Source organism: Malaclemys terrapin, chromosome 8 (assembly GCF_027887155.1).
Source record: "Malaclemys terrapin pileata isolate rMalTer1 chromosome 8, rMalTer1.hap1, whole genome shotgun sequence".
NCBI lineage: Eukaryota > Metazoa > Chordata > Testudines > Emydidae > Malaclemys > Malaclemys terrapin.
The window spans coordinates 41,647,428-41,667,249 of NC_071512.1; the positions used below are offsets into that span (position 1 = coordinate 41,647,428).

At 49.7% G+C, this 19,822-nt stretch overlaps 1 protein-coding gene across 4 annotated transcripts in view; it reads left to right on the top strand.

Moving 5' to 3' along the window:
• The window catches only part of ATF6 (activating transcription factor 6), a 357,024-nt gene that overhangs the window by 56,716 nt on the left and 280,486 nt on the right, over positions 1–19,822 (top strand). The window lies entirely within an intron of this gene.

A 19,822-nucleotide genomic window follows, 5' to 3' on the forward strand; every position in this document is an offset into this window, starting at 1 on the left:
ATCAATGAGTGGGTAAATCATTGAATTTAAGACAACCCAGCCTCGCATTTGTGGGCCTTCACCCATCTCTAGGACCAAACCCATGCTATTATAGAAAGTTCTGAAGTATTCGGATGAATATTTTAGTGATAGTATTTATTTCTGTGTATTCTTGGCCTGGGACTGGAAGTGCCCACATACCACAGATAAGGAGGGCTGCCCCTGAAGTTAGGGCACTGGACTGGGATTTGGGAGATTTGAGCTAATTGGGTAACCCTGGGCAAGACACTTAACCTCTTTTTTCCTCAGTCCTCCAGTTGCAAAATAGGAAAGTATATTATCCTCTCCTTCCACCTTTTACTCTTACTAAATATTTGTATTATAATAGTACTAGTTGGGCTGGGTGATGTACAAACACAGCAGAGATATGATCCCTTCAGACGAACAGACAAAGGGTAGAAGATGGGGATACAACATACAAGCAAATGCGGGGGGTGAAGAATTGGCCCAGCGTTATGTGGACAGTGATGTATTTATTTCATTGTGGTTAGAGGATAGGAGGAAGGGAGTAGGAAAAGGAAAGGAGAAAGAATAGACACAGCTTGTCACTTCTCTAACCTTGATCAGCAGGCTGGATGTCATGACAAAGGTAAGACTTGAGGGGGTTTTGCCTTTGTCTGTCTTGTCTACTTAGACTGTTAGCTCTTTAGGGGCTCTCACTGTGTGTACATGCGGAGTAGTTCAGCAGGGTCTTGATGTGGGTTGGGGCCTCTAGGCAGTACTATAATTCACAGAATAAAAATGCTCTCATGGAAGCAAAAGAGTCTGGTTTCTAGCCTGATTTTGGAGGCTTAAGCTGTTAGGATAGTATCTAATCCCAACGTTTAGAAGTTCACCCTTGGGTTTAAAAAGCTGTCAGGTAGCAATCTATCCTTTTCCACAAGAGGATCATGTGAGAACAGGAAATATAGTTAGGCTGGCAGAATTCTGTTTTTATTTTTTGCAGTTTTGTTGATTAATGTATGTGTTTATTTTTTAATTTTTAACTATTTTTATTTTTATAGCTGCGGGAAATTAAGAAGGAAGATGGGAAGGGTTGAGGTTAGGGTTAGCTGTGGTGCTGGCAAAGAGACTTCAGGGGCTCCCTTTATGACTGATGTGCCCAAGACACTGGGACACAATGTTCAGGGGAGTCTGCGGTCCTGGTCTGGTGGAGCACACGCCGGCAATCAGGGCTGCAAGGACGAGCCCCCGGCTGCGGGTGAGGCCACTCTGCTACTAAACAGCTCCGGCCTGAGGATGGCTATTGCATTCCTGGCTGGTGAGTGAGGGAGCGGGGCTGTGGCTGCAGGGAGTGCGTGGGGGAGGCTGCACTTCCACCGACTGCCCAATAGATATGTTTTTTGTTGATTTCAGTGTGTCAGCTGAAATTAATATTTACTGACATCAATGCATTTAAATCAAATCCTGCCAAGCTTAAATATAGTGCAGGACCTGCAGTGTTTTTAGAATTAGCTACAAATGAGCCTTAGCAGGAGGCAAATTTAGCCAGGTATTCTTGTTAGGTGGCTTCTGTTGTTCAGCAGATACTGTTCCTGAAAAGATCCCAAAAGTGGCAGCAATGATCTGGCTGTTACATATTTGGATGATATAGATGGTCTTCTGAAGTTTAAAACATTTGTAGCAAGGAAATAACTTGGAATCCTCTTGTAAATTAACAAAGATCAGAAAAGTAGTGACCTGCTTGAATTGGAGTGCTTTGCAGAATGATTAATGGCACATAACAAAACAAAGTTATTTTGTTTAAGTTATGTTAAGCATTGCTGACTTTTTCAGAGCTTGCAATGATGAATGAAAGTGCAAGGAGTGCGTGCTTTCATGCACAAAATAAACATTTACAAAGTATGCTAGAAACAACAGTATATGGGAAAACGTTTTCTTAGAGTGAATTTTGTTGGACAGACTGGCCTCTGTGTATTTATGTTGCACAGAACATACAATTTGGGATGTGTAATGTAACTTTTGAAAGATGTCAGGGTAAGCTCCATGTCTTCAGCTCCTTTCAGCCAAGGATTTCAAGGCATTTTGCAAACCCTTATTGATTCTTGCAGTATGTCTCGGAGGTTGTGTTGACCCATGTCAGTTTTGGGAGGTTGATTGGGAACTCACCCCCTCATACCTGAGGTGTTTTGTCGAGCATCACCCACAAGTCTGTGATCCCAACCTGATGGGTTTTGCCCACATGCTCAGGGTCTAACTGATTGCCAATCTGACCCAGGGGAAAATTCCTTTCCGAATCCACATATGGTGGAGACCTGGGGGGGTTTCGCCTTTCTCTGCAGCATGGGGCACGGGTCACTTGCAGGTTTAAACTAGTGTAAATGGCGGATTCTCTGTAACTTGAAGCCTTTAATCCATGATTTGAGGACTTCAGTAACTAAGCCAGAGGTTAGGGGTCTATTACAGGAGTGGGTGGGTGAGGTTCGGTGGCCTGCGATGTGCAGGTCAGACAAGATGATCATGATGGTCCCCTTTGGGCCTTAAAGTCTATGAGTCTAAGTCTTGTTATTTCCTTGGCTATTTTGGCTTATTGAGAGACTGAGGGGATGACAAATCTACTGAGGCTGTGCTGGGGACCCCAAAAAGGCATGGGCAGTGGCTATTGGGATGCCAACTAGGGCCAACTGGTACCTGGGCCAGGAGTCTCCTAGGACTTGCCCTGGAGTCTCCTAATGAGATAGGGATATTAGGGTCCTCAATGAGCTTCCCAAGGGGCTCTGGTTGTCAGGTGACTGAAGAACCTTCCAAGGTTGCGTGGGAGGGAGTTTTCACTTTCTGGACCCTCTCAACAGAGATGGGGGCAGGACGAAGCAGCCCAGTGGAGCAGGGAAAGGATTCATCTTTCACTGTACTTCCCTCCATGTGGATCAGGCAGCTTCTCTCACCCCCCCCCCCACTTCAGCTGACTCCCAAGCCTCTTGCCAGCTGACCTTTCCAGGTGAGCCTCAGTCCTGCAGACAGTATGAAGTCAACAGAAGGGGAGCTGCACTACTGTGAAACTCAAGGCTCTTTGTGATAGGACCTATAGAAGTTCACAAGAGTGGGCCCCTATTTGTGGACCATTGGAGGTCTGCAGCTGGGGTGCAGCCTCCCTCTGGGCAGCACTTACCTTTGGCAGTTCCCGGTTGGTGGCGGACGCAGTGAGGCTAAGACAAGCTCCCTGCCTACCCCGGACCCACACCGCTCCCGGAAGGGGCCAACGCGCCCCTGCGGCCCCCTGGGGCGGCAGGGGGCATGTGGCTCTGTGCGCTGCCCCTCTCTGCAACACCGCTGCCACAGCTCTCCTGGCCAATGGGAGCTGCTGGGGCAGTGCTTGCAGGCAGCAGCAGTGTGCGGAGGAAGACCCCTGTCTCCCTGCCCCCAGGGCTGCACTGCCTGCTTCCGGGAGTGGCATAGGGCTGGGGTAGGCAGGGAGTCTGCTTTAGCGGCAATCACACTGTGCTGCCGGAGATCACGATCAATTGGGAGATCCTCTAGGATCGACCAGTCGATCACGATCGACCAGTTGGTGACCATTGCTCTAGGCAGAAAGCGGCCAGAGTCAGTTCCAGTGGCCCTTGCATTAGGGGCAGCGCGGCCTAGTGGCCAGAGTCAGTAGTTCTTTGAGTGATTGCTCATGTGTATTCCACAATAGGTGTGCGTGCTCACCACGTGCACCGGTGCCGGAAGTTTTTCCCCTAGCAGTACCCATAGGGGAGTGCCCTAGTGACCCATGGAGTGGCGCCGCTATGGCGCAGTATAAGGGGAACTGCGCGATCCTCCAACCCTCAATTCCTTCTTGCTACCAGTGAAGGTGCATCGGAACTGGTCTGCTCCAGCTTTGAGGTAGCTTTCCTCTTGGACTCTGTTAGTTCCTAGTTAGTAGTACCTGTAGTTTGAAGTACAGGCAAGTCTCATCTTACGCGGGGGTTCCGTTCCGCGGTTAGTGTGTAAAGCAAAAACCGCGTATAGTGAAACACTCATTGAGTTCAATGGCGGGCAGAATCGCCCGCACTACAGATGCAGTTTTTATATTGTTGTTTTTCTTTTTTTTCCCCCTTTTTTGCCGACCGCGCAAAGCTGAATTCACGCATGTTAAATGCGCCTAAAATGCGACTTGCCTGTAGTTTAGTTTAGAGTTAGTTTAGTGTGCCTGGGTCGGGCTTTAAGTCATGTGACACTTGCGAGCGGCCGATGCTCCTGAGTGATCTGCATGCGGACTGTTTACACTGTCTGGGGGAAACCCATCTCAGCAATTGCTGCAAGATTTTCAGAACCTTCAAACCTCAGACCAAGAAGGACCGTGACATTTGGCTCCGAGACATTTTGATGGAGTCGGCCCTCGCCTTGACACCGTTGCGCTGCTCCAGGTCAGCACCAAGCACTGCGGCATTGGTGCGCAGCGTGCCTTCCACCAGCTGGCACCACTCCCTGCCCATGGGACACTCAAAAAGACAAAAAAGACATTGGAGCAAGACCCGGGGAGAGACTAGACCCGTGTTGGGCAGCTCTCAGTCCCCATCGGCCTCCCGGCCTCTGACTCAAGTTGAGCAGAGTAGACCGGCCCACTCTGAACTGACCTTCCCAGACGTTTGGGTGCCCTCTGCGCCGGAGGCCCCGTAAGTGGTCCGAAACACTATGTCTCTGCCAGTACAAGGGGCACCACTGCTGTTGGCTCCCCAGTCCAGAGGGAAGCCACCGCTCGGATCCCGCAGTCGCTGCCTGGACGGTACTGTTCACAGTTTAGGGAAGGTTCCCGACACCATTACCCGCTCAGCAACCGCCCCGTGTGCAGTCTGCACCGGTCCCTGTCGACCCCCACCAGGTTGTCTGGGGCCGAGTACCGACTGGTAGGAGTTCCAGGCACCACTCCACCTCCAGGGACCGTAGACCTCGCGAGGAGAGCGTGCCCCGTTGAGACCAGGACAGATGGCACCGGAGGTCCTTGTCTCCGAGGGGCTACCGTAGCCCTTCGCAGTACGGGCATCGCCGCCGTTCCAGTTGTCTCGCTTGAGGTCCCCGCTGCGGCACCGCTCCCGCAGCCCCAGGCGTTGATTGCTGGCACCTGGGGTGGGGAGCCCATCTGGGGAACATTCAGACCTAAGGTCTGTGGTCTGCGCAGGATCTTGCCCTGCATATAAATGTCAAGGAGCTCAGGGCGGTCCGTCTGGCATACGTGGCCTTCCACTGGCACCTGGAGGGCAGAGTTGTCTGGGTTCTCACGGACAACACGGCCTCGATGTTCTACATCAACAGGCAAGGTGGGGCCCGTTCCTCAGCCCTCTTCCAGGAAGCCCTCAGGCTGTGGGACTTCTGCATAGCCCACGATATTTGCCTGGAAGCCCACCACTTACCGGGCGCCTGGAATTCTCGGGTGGATCGCCTGAGCTGAGACGTTTCCTCTGAGCACGAGTGGTCACTACACCCAGAGTTGGTGCACAGGATTTTCCAAACGTGGGGCGCTCCCCAGGTGGACCTGTTTGCGACACAGCAGAACCGCTGGTGTTCCCGCTTCTGCTCGGGGGAGGGGGACAGAGGGGAGGTTGGGTTTGGGTGCCATCTCCGATGCCTTCCTCCTGTCCTGGACTGGCCAGCTTTTCTATGCCTTTCCCCCGATCCCACTGATCAGCAAGGTCTTGGAGAAGATAAACACGGACAGGGCCAGGATCCTCCTGATTGCCCTGGCATGGCCCAGGCAACATTGGTACGGGACTCTCACGAGCCTGGCAGTCACCCCACTGTGGCTGTTGCCATCCCACCCAGACCTGCTATCCCAGGACCAGGGCTGCCTCCTCCACCCCAGCCTTGCGGCACTCCACCTCACGGTGTGGCTGCTTAATGATTAGGCCGGGAGGACTTGCTTGAAAGGGGTTCAGCGCGTCCTCCTGGAAAGCAGATGGCCCTCCACACATTGGGCCTACCTGGCAAAGTGGTCTCGGTTTTCCCGATGGGCAGCATTTCACCTGTGGCTGCTCCAATTCAGCTCATTTTAGACTACCTCCTTCACCTAAGAGCCCAAGGCCTAGCGCTCTTGTCTGTCAAGGTGCTCTTGGCGGCCATATCGTCCTTCCACCTGCTGGTACAGGGCCACATGGTTTTCTCCCATGCCATGACTGGCCAATTCCTTAAGGGTTTGGATCATCTCTTCCTGTATGTTAGGCCCCCAGTCCCGCAGTGGGACCTGAACTTGGTGCTGAGCAGGTTGATGGGTCCCCCATTTGACCGGCTAGCTGCGCTGCTGGTCACACCTCTTGTGGAAGGTAGCCTTCCTGGTGGCGATCACATCTGCTAGACAGGTCTCGGAGCTCCGGGCCCTGACCTCTGAACCCCTGTACACAGTGTTCCATCAGGATAAGGTCCAGCTCCGACCACATCCTTCGTTTCTCCCCAAGGTGGTCTCCACCTACCGTATGGGTCAGGACATTTTCCTGCCGGTGCTCTGTCCCAGACCCCATGCATCCAGTGAGAAGCACCACCTCCACATGTTGGGTGTGAGACGGGATCTGGCTTTTTACCTGGAATGTACAAAGCCGTTCAGGAAGTCCTCACAGCTGTTCATCACCTCGGCCGAATGCATGAGAGGTCAGCCGATCTCCACTCAGTGGCTCTCCAACTGGATCACCTCATGTATTCATACCTGTTACGACCTGGCGGGAGTCCCCCCGCCGCCGATTGTGAGGGCACACTCGACTAGGGCGCAAGCCTCATCCGCTGCTTTTTTTGGCCCATGTCCCCATCCAGGACATTTGTAGGGCTGCCACGTGGTCTTCAGTTCACACGTTCACTTCGCATTATGCGATCATCTCCAAAACCAGGGAGGACGCTGGGTTTGGCAGGGCTGTACTCCGTCCCGAGTGTCTGTGAACTCCTACCCACCTTCAACAGATATAGCTTGGAATTACCTATTGTGGAATGCACATGAGTAATCACTCGAAGAAGAAAAGATAGTTACCTTTTCCATAACTGGTGTTCTTTGAGATGTGTTGCTCATGTCCATTCCACATCCCGCCCTCCTTCCCCTCTGTTGGAGTTGTCTGGCAAGAAGGAACTGAGGGTGGGGGGAGCGTGCAGCTAGGGGCGCTCCCCTACGTGTACTGTTAGGGGAAAAACTTCCGGCACCAGTGCAGGTGGCGAGCATGCACACCTATTGTGGAATGGACATGAGCAATACAGCTCGAAGAACACCAGTTATGGAAAAGGTAACTGTCTTTTCCGGCGGCTCTTGCATTTGGGGCAGCATGGCCCAGCGGCCAGAGTCAGTTGTGGTGGTCCTTTTTGTTCGGGGCAACACGGCCCAGCGGCCAGAGTCAGTTCCAGTGGCCCTTGTGTTCGGGGCAGCGTGGCCTAGTGCTCAAAGTCAGTTCCGGCGGCCCAGCGGCCAGAGTCAATATAACCGCTCTCAGGTGCAGGGCAATACGGCCTAGCAGCCAGGGCCCATATAACAGCACTCTGGTATGGGGTAATGTGGCCCAATGGCTGGAGTCAATGTCGCAACCCCTAGGTGCAGGGCAGTGAGGCCCAATGGCCAGTATCTGGGGAGAAGGAAGGAGCTGCTATCAGGAGTGTGGCGGCCCGGGTAGGGAGGCCCAGACCCATCCGACTCCACTGGGCCTCAACCCAGGGCCCTGACAGCGGCGGAGTGGTCTGCCACTGGGTCAGCAGGGACTCCCACCGAAACACACTGACCTCACTCGGGTGGGAGGTACCACTTGCGCACCCTCCGTGGGTCACTTTCTATTGCGTTTCCAGGTGTTGCAGTCCATTGAGCATTGGGGTTCCCAGGCTCCTCAGCATGGGTGATTCCCTGTGGCTCCGTCAGCTGCAGCCCTCTGGTCTGGCTCTCAGGATCTCCAGTTTCCACAGTGAAAGGCTGTGATGGCTCTTCGGTGGAGCCTCCGCTGAAGGTCCTTCCCCTTCAGTGGTCAGCCTAGAATGAGCTGGGCTACTCCCTTTTATACTGAGGCAGTAGTCGGAGCATGCCCAGCACTGTCTGAGGAGCAGGACTTCCACCTCCCATAGTGTGGGATTAACCTCCCCTTGTCCAGAGCAGGGTATGCACACCCCATCACAGATGGAATACAGTGACATTGCTGCACAACTATAAGGGTCCTTGCTGCAGAATTTTTCCCATTCTGCTGTGGAGTACCTGGCTCCCTGATGATAGCTTTATCTCTACCCTGAGAGTGCTTTAACACATGGTCTAATACAATGTAATTTTGCAGTGTAGACAAGACCTTTGTAGCAGTTGTCATGTGGAACCTTGAATCTGAGTGTCCTGGTTTTCTTTTTTTATGTTATATATGAATGAAAGGTGATGTACACTCAGAACACTGTTATGTGCTATGTTTTGTGCCTATAGTCAGTTGATTTGAAGCAGAAATTGGCAGTGGGCTCAGACACAGGTGTTGTACTTTTAGGGTGACCAGACAGCAAATGTGGAAAATCGGGACAGAGGATGGGGGGTAATAGGAGCCTATATAAGAAAAAGACACACAAAGCAGAACTGTCCCTATAAAATCGGGACATCTGGTCACCCTATGTACTTTGAAACTATTTTTAGGGTTTTTTAAGCAGCTAGACTTTAAATAGTTAGTGTCTCTTTAACAAGGAATATTAGTGCAAAAATGAAAGCCATCATGTGGCTTTCTCTACTACAGCTGTTCACAGAAGTTCCCTTCCTTCATGGCATTGCTCATCACCCTGCTCCAGTCCCTCTGTCACCTCTCACATCTATTTAAAAGAGGGTACAAAAGAGAGAAAGACAGAGGAAGGGAACTGTGGGGCGCAACTCCCTAGGGGGGTATGGATAAATGTTTGGGGGGGCATGTGGCAGAGCATAGGCCAGCCCTTGTGGGGGATGGGGAGGGAGTGCCAGCCAGCCCTGCTCTGGCCCCAGCCACAGCTCAGCTCCAGCCACAGCTCAGCTCCATCCCCTGCTCCGCCCCAAACCCAGCTCTGCCTTCATTTCCTCTCCACCCCTAGACCAGCTCTACCTCTATCCCCAGCTCCGCCCCTACCCCCAGTTCAGCCCCCAGCCCAAGCTGCTCTGCCGAGCAACTGTGTAGTAATGGAGGTGGGGCATGGACAGATTCCATTACCGGGAGGGAGGGAGGGAGGGAGGAAGGGAGGTGCGACAGGAAGAGTTTGGGCATCACTGCTATAGTTTATTTCGATAAATGGTGGATGATAAATACCTTTGTACTGGTGTGGCTGCATCCTCACAGGGAGGCTAAATTGGAGTTTGTACCAATGTCAAGGCCGGATTAATCTTTTGTGGGCCCCGGCACCTGTACCATGGCCTCTGCTCCACCTGTGCTCTGCCCTGAGGCCCCCGCCCCCCCATGCCCTGCCAGCTGCTCAAACGAGGAGGAGGCTGCAGAGAGGAGCGAGTTGGAGAGGCAGGGCAGAGAGGAGCAAGTGGGGTCTCGGGGGGGAAAGAGGCTGAGTGGGGACAGGGCCTCTGAGCGGAGTGCGTGGGGAGGGGCAATGGTTCGGGTTCTGGGGCTCCTTCTGAGTGTGGGCCTGTCATCATTGGCACCATTGTAAACCTGATACTGACCAATGTAACTAAATGGGTAGGAAAAAGTGATGTAGCCCCTGCAGTGTGGGCGCTTTTAGCTCTCCATTTAGTGGAGAAACCCTTAGAACCACTGTGAAGAGCTGTAGTGGAAAAAGCCATGTGATGGGCTCAATCCCTCTGTGACTATGGTTGATTAGACCAGAAGACTATGCTTTTTGGAGATACAGTTTCCCAGAATAGCCACATGAGGTGGGGAGGGGTGTGCTGCACATCCACCCCAAAACCACAGCCCCTCCTTTTAAATGGCAAACCCAAGTGGCATTGGTTGCTATGGGAAAGGAGGGTGCTCAGTTTGATACCATTCCCACATGTTATGAACGCGGAAGACGCCAATCCCACGTACCCTTTGGCTTAACAGGGCTGCATGGAAACCAAATTCTGTTGCCCAGCCGTGTGTGATGTGTCATCATACCGGCAGGCGCTCAATATAAGAGGCAAAATGCGACCATGTACCTAAAACACATGTGCTGTCTGCTGTGAATTGCTTGATTCACTGTGAAAGAGTCTCCCTTTTGTTCTGAGAAATGTATCTTCTTAAAATCTACTCTCCCTTCCCTCCCGCTCTCCCCGCCCCCGCAGCTGCAAATGTTTCTATGCTCCCCGCATCAAATCCATCCCTGAGGTTATCGCAGCTTAGAAGGCGAAGAAAACATATGACATGTTTTCAGAGCTCATGCAGTCCTCCCGCATTGATAGGGCACAGCTGAATGCGTGGAGGCATTCGGTGGCAGAGGCCAGGAAAGCATATAGTGAACGTGATCGGAACACGCAGGAGGAGATGCTGAGGCATTGGGGGGGGGAATAGCTCAGTGGTTGAACATGGGCCTGCTAAACCCAGGGTTGTGAATTCAATCCTTGAGGGGGCCATTTAGGGATATGGGGCAAAAATCTGTCTGGGGATTGGTCGTGCTTTGAGCAGGGGGTTGAACTAGATGACCTCCTGAGGTCTCTTCCAACCCTGATATTCTATGATAGGCTAATGAGGGAGCAAACGGACATGATGAGGTGTCTGGTAGAGCTGCAGGAAAGGTAACTAGAGTAAAGACTCCCACTGCATCCATTGTGTAACCACCTGCCCTCCTCGCCAAGTTCCATATCCTCCTCACCCAGATGCCCAAGAATGCAGGGGGAGGCTCCAGGCACACTGCCACTCAACTCCAGGGGATGGCCCAAGCAACAGAAGGCTGTCATTCAAACAGCTTTGATTTGTAATGTGGTCTTGTCCTTCCCTCCTCTCCCACCCCACCCTGTTATCAAACCCTTTGTACACCCGGGCTACCTTTTACTAGTCAGTGTTGTCAGTGATCTCAAGTTTTTTTAAATAAATAAAGAATGAATGGATTCAGAACAATATGTACTTTATTTCCTGTGCCAGCTGTGGTCGAAGGGGGATTGGCTTACAGGGAAGTACATTCACTAAAGGGGGTGGCTTTGCATCAAGGACAGACACACACAACTGTAACGCCATAGCCTGGTCAATCATGAAACTGTTTTTCAAAGCCTCTCTGGTGCGCAGTGTGCCTCGGTATGCTCTTCTAATTGCTCTGGTGTCTGGCTGTTCAAAATTGGCCTCTAAGCAATTTGCCTCAACCTCCTATCCCGCTATAAACCTCTCCCCCTTACTCTAACAGATATTATGGAGCACACAGCAAGCAGCACTAACAATGGGAATATTGCTTTCACTGCGGTCTCACCTACTCAGCAAACTGCGCCAGCGCCCTTTTAAACGTCCAAAGGCACATTCTACCACCATTCTGCACTTGCTCAGACTATAGTTTACATGCTTCTTATTGCTGTCCAGGCTGCCTGTGTACAGCTTCATGAGCCATGGGAGCAAGGGTAGGCTGGGTCCCCAAGGATAACTATTGGCATTTCAACATCCCCAACAATTTTCTGGTCTAGGAAGAAAGTCCCTTCTTGCAGCTTTCCAAACAGCCCAGAGTTCCAAAAGATGCGAGCGTCATGCACCTTTCCCGACCATCCCATGTTGATGTCGGTGAAATGGCTCTTATGATCTACCAGTGCTTGCAACACCATTGAGAAGTACCCCTTGTGGTTTATGTACTCTTTGGCAAGGTGGTCCAATGCCAAGATAGGGATATGCGTTCCGTCTATCGCTCCACCACAGTTAGGGAACCCCATTGCAGCAAAGCCATCCACTATGACCTGCACATTTCCCAGAGTCACTACGCTTCTCAGCAGAAGGGTATTGATTGCACTGGCTACTTGGATCACAGCAGCCCCTGTGGTAGATTTGCCCATTCTGAATTGATTCCTGACTGACTGAGCATACCGAGGCACACTGCGCACCAGAGAGGCTTTGAAAAACAGTTTAATGATTAACCAGGCTATGGTGTTACAGTTGTGTGTGTCTATCCTTGATGCAAAGGACAGAGCTATCGTTACTCGCTTCTCCACTGTCAGGGCACGTCTAATCTGATATTCCTGCCCTTCAGGGCGGGGGAAAGCAACTCACACAGTTCCATGAAACTGGCATGCGAAAGTTTTGCAGCCATTGGGAATCATCCCTTACCTGCAACACTATGGGGTCCCACCAGTCTGTGCTTGTTTCCCAGGCCCAGAATTGGCCTTCCACTGTATCAGCATGCCCCAATGCTGCCACAATATCCCAATTGCCACATCCCGTGCTTCCAGGAACGTCTGTGTCCATGTCTTCCTCACAATCTTCCTTGTGCGGGTGGCTCCTAGCTAGGCTTTTCACATACTGCAGGATAATGCGCGAGGTGTTTACAATGCTCACAAAAGCAGTGTGCAGCTGAGCGGGCTCCATGCTTGCCGTGCTATGGCGTCTGCACGGATAACCCAGGAAAAAAGGGGCTAAATGATTGTTTGCTGTTGCTGTCAAGGAGGGAGGGAAGGAGGGGAAACTGATGACATGTACCCAAAACCATCCATGACAATGTTTTTGCCCCATCAGGCATTGGGAGCTTAACCCATTATTCCAGTGGGCAGCGGGGACTGTGGGATAGCTACCCACAGTGCACAACTCCGAGAGTCGATGCTAGCCACAGTATTGAGGATGCACTCCGCCGACCTAATGCGCTTAGTGGGGACATGCACGATCGACTGTGTAAAATCGCTTACTAAAGATCGACTTCTATAAAATCGACCTAATTTCGTAGTGTAGACATGCCCTCACACTATTGGGGAAAGGCACAGTGCTGGTTATATTTGTGTGTGTGTATGTGGGTGGGGAAAAGGGAAATACTGTATTGAAAAGCAGATTCCACTATTTCATCTCCAGTGCAAACAGTGTTAAACTGGGGGCTCTGCGAGGAATCTGACTGTATGAGCAGACAGTTCTGGTATCACTTTCAGATGGATTTTGCAGTAAGGTTCTTCTGCCAAGTTAGCTGGGTATCAGGCATTTAACTACACAGCACTGTTGGCAACATTTTAGCTTTGGGTTCTGGCTGCATGTTGGTGTAGTGCTCTTAGATGAAGGGAAAGTGATTAAATACCTGTCTTTCTTATTAGCTGACCTGGCTGTTTCTTTCTGAAAGAAACATCTGTGTTTAAAAAAAAAAAGAAAAAAGTTAAAACAAATCATTTCAAGCTTCCTAGAAGAAACCCGGAAATGGGAGGCTTGGTAAAACGTTGTTCTCCAAGAAATGGCCAACGACAAATAATGGTGAAAAAAGGCTGGAGAGAAAATGAAGTGACTGAACTTTAACAGAATGTGATGTGAAATAAGCATTTAGGCCCCATCCTTCATTGACGCAAACGGGCATAGTGCCACTGATTTCAGTGGAACTGCATTGGTTGACACCTGCTGAAGAACTTCTTTATGTTGAACAGGAAAAAGATGTTAGTGAATGGCTGTGTAGGTGCTGGGTGACTTTCTGGTATGCTGATCTCCCTTCAGTAGTGCTGAGACACTCCCCATCCCTTCCCCATTACCTCTTCTTTTTTATATGGATATTTCCATCCTTATTGGCTGGCTTCAGTTTTTCTGGCACACAGAGAGACACAAACTGCTCCTAATGTTCGTTCCAGTTTCTATTATGAAGCCATTTTCCTATTTTAAACAAATTATTTTCCCATTCTTCCTGTCTGTTGATGGTAAAGTCATTTTTGTTTAACTTCTTTAAAAACCTCACATAATATTTTAAAAGCCATAAGACTATATATTGGTTCCAGACCTGCTGGAAAAAGTGAATGCAGCCTTGCTCCTGCTGTGGAATTTCTCTTTGGAGGTTTCTTAGGGAACGAGTGAACCTTCCACTACAAAGCATTCTTGGTGCAAAACACGCCCATCTCTGGATGAAATGATACTATGTATTAACAGACCCATCAGCCCCGTGCGCTGAGCCAAAGCACAATTAAATACACCACACATTTAAGAAATAAGCCTCAAAATGTTCAAAGTGCCCTAAGAGCTTAATTTAAACTTCCAAAAGGAAGAGAGTTCAGAGCCAATGTTGAGTCTCTTCTCTTGGCATTGCACTGTGGGGTTAAAACTCTCTTCTCACAGATGAAAGAGATGAGACAGTAAAAGGGATGTGGGGCTCCTCTCCTCCCCCCATTCCCTTCCTGATCACAGTTTAACTCCACAAGCCTCCCAGTCGTCTCTAAATTTGGGGTCACTTTTGACTCTGCTCTCTTTCTTCATCATCCCCTCCCATGCCCACATCCAGGCTGCTGCCAGCCTTTATTAGCTCCTCCTCTCTGCTGTCTCTAAGGCCTGCTCTGTGCTCTCTATTCTGACTGCCAGAATTTTGGTCCATACCTTGATGCTCTCCTGCCTTGGGTCCTGATTCATAGATTACAATGTCGGGAGGGACTAGCTGACCTCCTGTGTAACACAGGCCATAGGACTGCCCTGAATCAATTCCTCTTTGAACTAAAGCAGATCTTTTAGAAAAACATCCAATCTTGATTTAAAAATTGGCAGTGACGGAGAGTCCATCACAACCAGTTCCAATGCTTAATTATCTCCATTATTTAAAAATATTTGCCTTTCCAGTTTGTCTAGCTTCAGATTCCAGCCTCTGGATCTTCTTAACCTTTGTCTGCTAGACTGAAGAACCCAAAGGACTTAAGCATGTGCTTAACCAAAGTCAATGGGAGTTAAGTCTGTATTTAACTTTAAGTGCTATCCTGGATCAGAACTGAACTGGAGCCTTAATTACTGAAAATTCATTCCTTTTTCTTCCCCTCTCCCTGTTTTCAGTTGTTCCAGAATGCCATTGCTAAAACAACCTTCCTTTCCTGCCGCTTGGCTCCTGCTCTCTCTGAACCCTTTAATTGTTTTGAACTTACTTTCTACATCAAATTGTGCTCACGTTGTAGATGTGTGCAGCTGTGCCCCAGCTTACATTACTTTTCTCTTCCTACGCCTTCCCTTCCCCTCACTATCTGTGCTCCACTCAAACGTCCCAATCAGTTACTCCCTTTGTTTCCTTACCCCACTCTCCTTCCCGGCATTCTTCCATACCATTCCTTTCTGCTTGGAATAGGCAAAGCTCAATGAATTTCTTGAGGATTTGAGGAGCATTCCAACTGCTTATAGAAATGTTATTCGTAACAGTTACATAACATTTGAGAATCATGAGTGTCTAGTTTGACATTAGCATTTGTTAACCACTTCTAAGCATGTGTATGAACCAAATTATTTAAATGAAGACTTGCTTTTGAACAGTTCAGTCACTGCTTCATGAGGAAGTAAGCCTTCCTTTGCTTGCCTATAAATCCAGGCCCCTCAGCTGAAGGACCAACTACACCTCTACCCCGATGTAACACCACCCGATATAACATGAATTTGGATATAATGCGGTAAAGCAGCGCTCCGGGGGGGAGGGGGAGGCGGGGCTGTGCACTCCGGCGGATCAAAGCAAGTTCGATATAATGCAGTTTCACCTATAACGCAGTAAGATTTTTTGGCTCCCGAGGGCAGCGTTATATCGGGGTAGAGGTGTAGTTGTTTGGTGTTATCTTTAAAAAAAAAAAAATCCACCTGCTTTAATACCAGTGATTTCAGAAATATGTAATAAGAATCTAGTTCTTTGGAGCAATAGATAAATTTGCAACTCCCTCTTCTCAGAGTACTGTGCTCCTGTTAAAATATGGACACTGTGTAATATGTCCTGTTGCTAGTGTTGCTGTTCTTGAAGCTCCAGTGTCAACTGCACTAGCAGAAAGTGTACAATGTGGATTCAGCAGACCTCAGTGTTGTTCATAAGAAAGACCACAGGCTTGTTCCGTGGCAAAGGCACTCGGTCAGGTTTATTGTTGACAAAGCACAGTCCTAGTGCCCCATAGGAGCTATATATACACTAACACATGTATGCCTGCAACAAAGTATCAGCTGAATCAATATAACATGATGCTGTCCGTTAGGCTTGCACAAAGATGCGCCTCCTATGACTTCTCCTTTTATACACTGATACAACAAGTTCCATATTACACTCTAGATATTGTATGCAATGTTGTTGTAGCTTTGTTGGTCCCAGAATGGTCCATTGAAATGTGTTAACTACTTACGCTAAACAATCTGTTCAAACCTTGTATTTAGCAGTGACACTTTGAGTTAGTTTCCTAGATTTGAAGAAGAACTAGGTGTAAGCTTGAAAGCCTGTCTCTCTTACCAACAGAAGCTGGTCCAATAACAGATATTACCTCACCCATCTTGTCACTCCAGATGTTGTTAGTTACCACCCTTATACCTTGAACCTGCTAGTTAAGAGAAAACATCCTCATCCATTATCTGCTACTCTCTTCCTTATTGTTTTGAGGAGTTGGTGTGTTTTTGTACCATCTCTTAGGCATGTGTTTAGGTAGTTACTTGAGAGAGCTGTGTGTTTTTTGTACCATTCTTTCCAGTCTGGAATGTGCTTACTTGGTTAGCTGACACCTGGTGTGTTACTATTCTAACTTACTCTGGTTCATACTTTTAATTATGTCTGTGGCTCCAGCAAGGCCTACAATCCTAATGGTACAGTACATGTCTAGCAGTGCAACTTCTCACTGCTACAGTATATGCTTCTGAGCCCTTTATCAAGGATGTTTTGCTAAAATATGTTATAGAATTGAGGGTGGGGGGAGTTCTATGGCCTGTATTATACAGGAGGTCAGACTAGATGATTACAAGGGTCCCTTCTGGCCTTGGATGCTGTGAATCGATCTAGTTATTCCTAACTTCATCCAGCATATCTTAGTCCATCTGTGTATACAAAACTGTTGCAGATTTGGAACCAAATTAATGACTGGCTCAGCAGATGACAGTCCATTTTAGTTGGGGTTTTGCCTGTTTCCACCAGTAAAAAATCTGCAATTCCTGGTGTTGAAGTAGAGTTAGGTGCTAATCTGATAGGTAGCAATCTGAAGGAATGGTATGAGAGTTCAGACCCACAACACTTGTGTCTGTTTAATGAGGAAATGGACCTTTTCTGGTACATAAATGTCAAATAGTATTATTTTCTTATTGCTAATGTTTCAGGAGCTTTGCCCTGGGGGACGCTACCAGTACCAATAAGTAGTGTGACAAAGTTCCTCCTCTATCTTGGTGGGTCCTACGCTTATTGGCGGATTTTCTTGCCTCAGATATTCATCATGTGGGTTGGGGAACAGCCCAGAGACCTTCCCCTCTGGAAGAACCCACAGTGCACGTCAATTGGGAGGTTTGGGGGGGAACCCGGGCCCGCCCTCTACTCCGGGTTCCAGCCCAGGGCCCTGTGGACTGCAGCTGTCTATAGTGCCTCCTGTAACAGCTGCATGACAGCTACAACTCCCTGGGCTACTTCCCCATGGCCTCCTCAAAACACCTTTTTATTCTCACCACAGGACCTTCCTCCTGGTGTCCGATAACGCTTGTGCTTCTCAGTCCTCCAGCAGCACACCCTCTCACTCTCAGCTCCTTGCGCCTCTTGCTCTCAGCTCCTCACACTCGCACCACAAACTGAAGTGAGCTCCTTTAAAACCCAGGTGCCTTGATTAGCCTGCCTTAATTGATTCTAGCAGCTTCTTAATTGGCTCCAGGTGTCCTAATTAGCCTGCCTGCCTTAACTGGTTCTAGCAGGTTTCTGATTTCTCTAGTGCAGCCCCTGCTCTGGTCACTCAGGGAACAGAAAACTACTCATCCAGTGACCAGTATATTTGCCCTCTACCAGACTCCTGTACCTCACTGGTCTGGGTCTGTCATATATCCCTCCTCCCTTCTCAATGCCAAGGGGTTGGGCAGCTTGGGATGCCAAACAGTGCACACGTGACAAGCCATCAGTGTTGCCATGACAGCTCCCTGCTCTGTGTTGCACACAGAACTGGAAAGGTTGGAGGGATAAGAACCATCTGGTCACCCTTGTGTTCTTCTCCTTGTTCCTCTGCATCCATTGAAGAGGGGCACGGTCGGTCACGAGGACAAATCTGCGCCCGAGCAGGTAGTAGCGCAATGTTTCCATGGCCCATTTTACAGCGAGGCATTCTCTCTCCACCACTGCATATTTTTGTTCCCTTGGAAGGAGTTTCCGACTGAGGTATAGAATTGGGTGTTCCTCCTCCCCAACCATCTGTGATAGAACGGCCCCCAACCCTACTTCCGATGCATCCTTCTGCAGGATAAACTCCTTGGTGAAATTGGGCTATCAGTACGGGGTTACTGCAGAGGGCAGTCCGTAGGTCTGTGAATGCTTCCTCTGCGCATCAGACCATCTCACCAGATCAGGTCCACGGGCTTTCACTAGGTCTGTCAGGGGGCTTGCCCTTGTGGCAAAGTGGGGGATAAATCGTCGGTAATACCCCACCACACCTAGGAATGCCCGGACTTGTTTCTTGCGACTTGGTCGGGGACAATTTTGGATGGCCTCTAACTTGTTCACTTAGGGTTTTACCAGACCTTTTCCCACAATGTAGCCAAGATATTTGGCCTCTGTAAACCCTACAGTGCACTTGGCAGGGTTTGCTGTAAGGCCAGCTCGCCTGAAGGTATCGAGGACTGCCTCCACCTTCTCCAGGTGGGTTTCCCAGTCTGGGGTATGAATGACCACATTGTCCAAGTAGGCAGCAGCATAACTGTTATGAGGGTGTACTAGCCTGTCCATGAGGCCCTGGAAGGTAGCTGGGGCCCCATGTAGTCCAAAAGGGAGGACAGTATATTGAAAAAGACCCTCTGGGGTAGAGAACGCAGTCTTTTCCTTTGCGTCTTCTGCAAGGGGAGTCTGCCAGTACCCCTTTGTCAAGTCTAGGGTAGTCAAGTACCGGGCATTACCCAGACAGTCCACTAGCTCATCTATGCGAGGTATGGGGTACGCGTCAAACTGGGGCTTGGTCTACACTACCCCCCCCAATTCGAACTAAGGTACGCAACTTCAGCTACGTGAATAACGTAGCTGAAGTCGAAGTACCTTAGTTCGAACTTACCTTGGTCCACACGCGGCAGGCAGGCTCCCCCGTCGACTCCGCGGTACTCCTCTCGCCGAGCTGGAGTACCGCAGTCGACGGCGAGCACTTCCGGGTTCGACTTATCGCGTCCAGACTAGACGCGATAAGTCGAACCCAGAACTTCGATTTCCAGCTGTCGAACTACCTGGTAAGTGTAGCCAAGGCCTGGGATACTTCGTTTAGTCGCCAGAAGTCGTTGGAAAATCTTGGGGTGCCATCAGGTTTGGGCACCAGAACGATTGGGCTGGACCACTGACTCTGTGATTCTTCGATGATCCCCAACTCCAGCATTTTTTTTACTTCTGCTTTTATTTCCTCCCTTTTTGCCGCTGGCACTCAATAGGGCCTCATTGTTACTCTGGCCCCAGGGTTCGTGAAGATGTGGTGATATGTCTCGGTTGTTCGACCCGGTTTTGTCGAGAACACATCTTGGTTCCGGAAGATCATCTCAGACACCTCATTCTTCTGGTCTGGTGTTAAATTGGCAGACACTCTCACCTGTTTAGAAGGCTTGTTTTCCTGGGTTAGGTCTTTTTGGACCGTTGTGCATGCCTCTTGTGCATGCCAGGGTTTCAGAAGGTTAACATGATAAATCTGTTCTTGTTTTCATGCGTCCTGGCTGCCGCACCTTGCAGGTTACTTCCCCCACGGGTTCAACCACCTCATAGGGCCCCTGCCATTGGGCCAGAAGCTTGCTTTCTGCCGTGGGTACCAACACCATAACCCGATCCCCTGGTTGGAACAGTCATGCTTTTGCCTGGCGATTGTAATGGGTTCGCTGTGCCTCCTGTGCCTTCTCCAAATGTTCCCGTACAATAGGGGTAACTC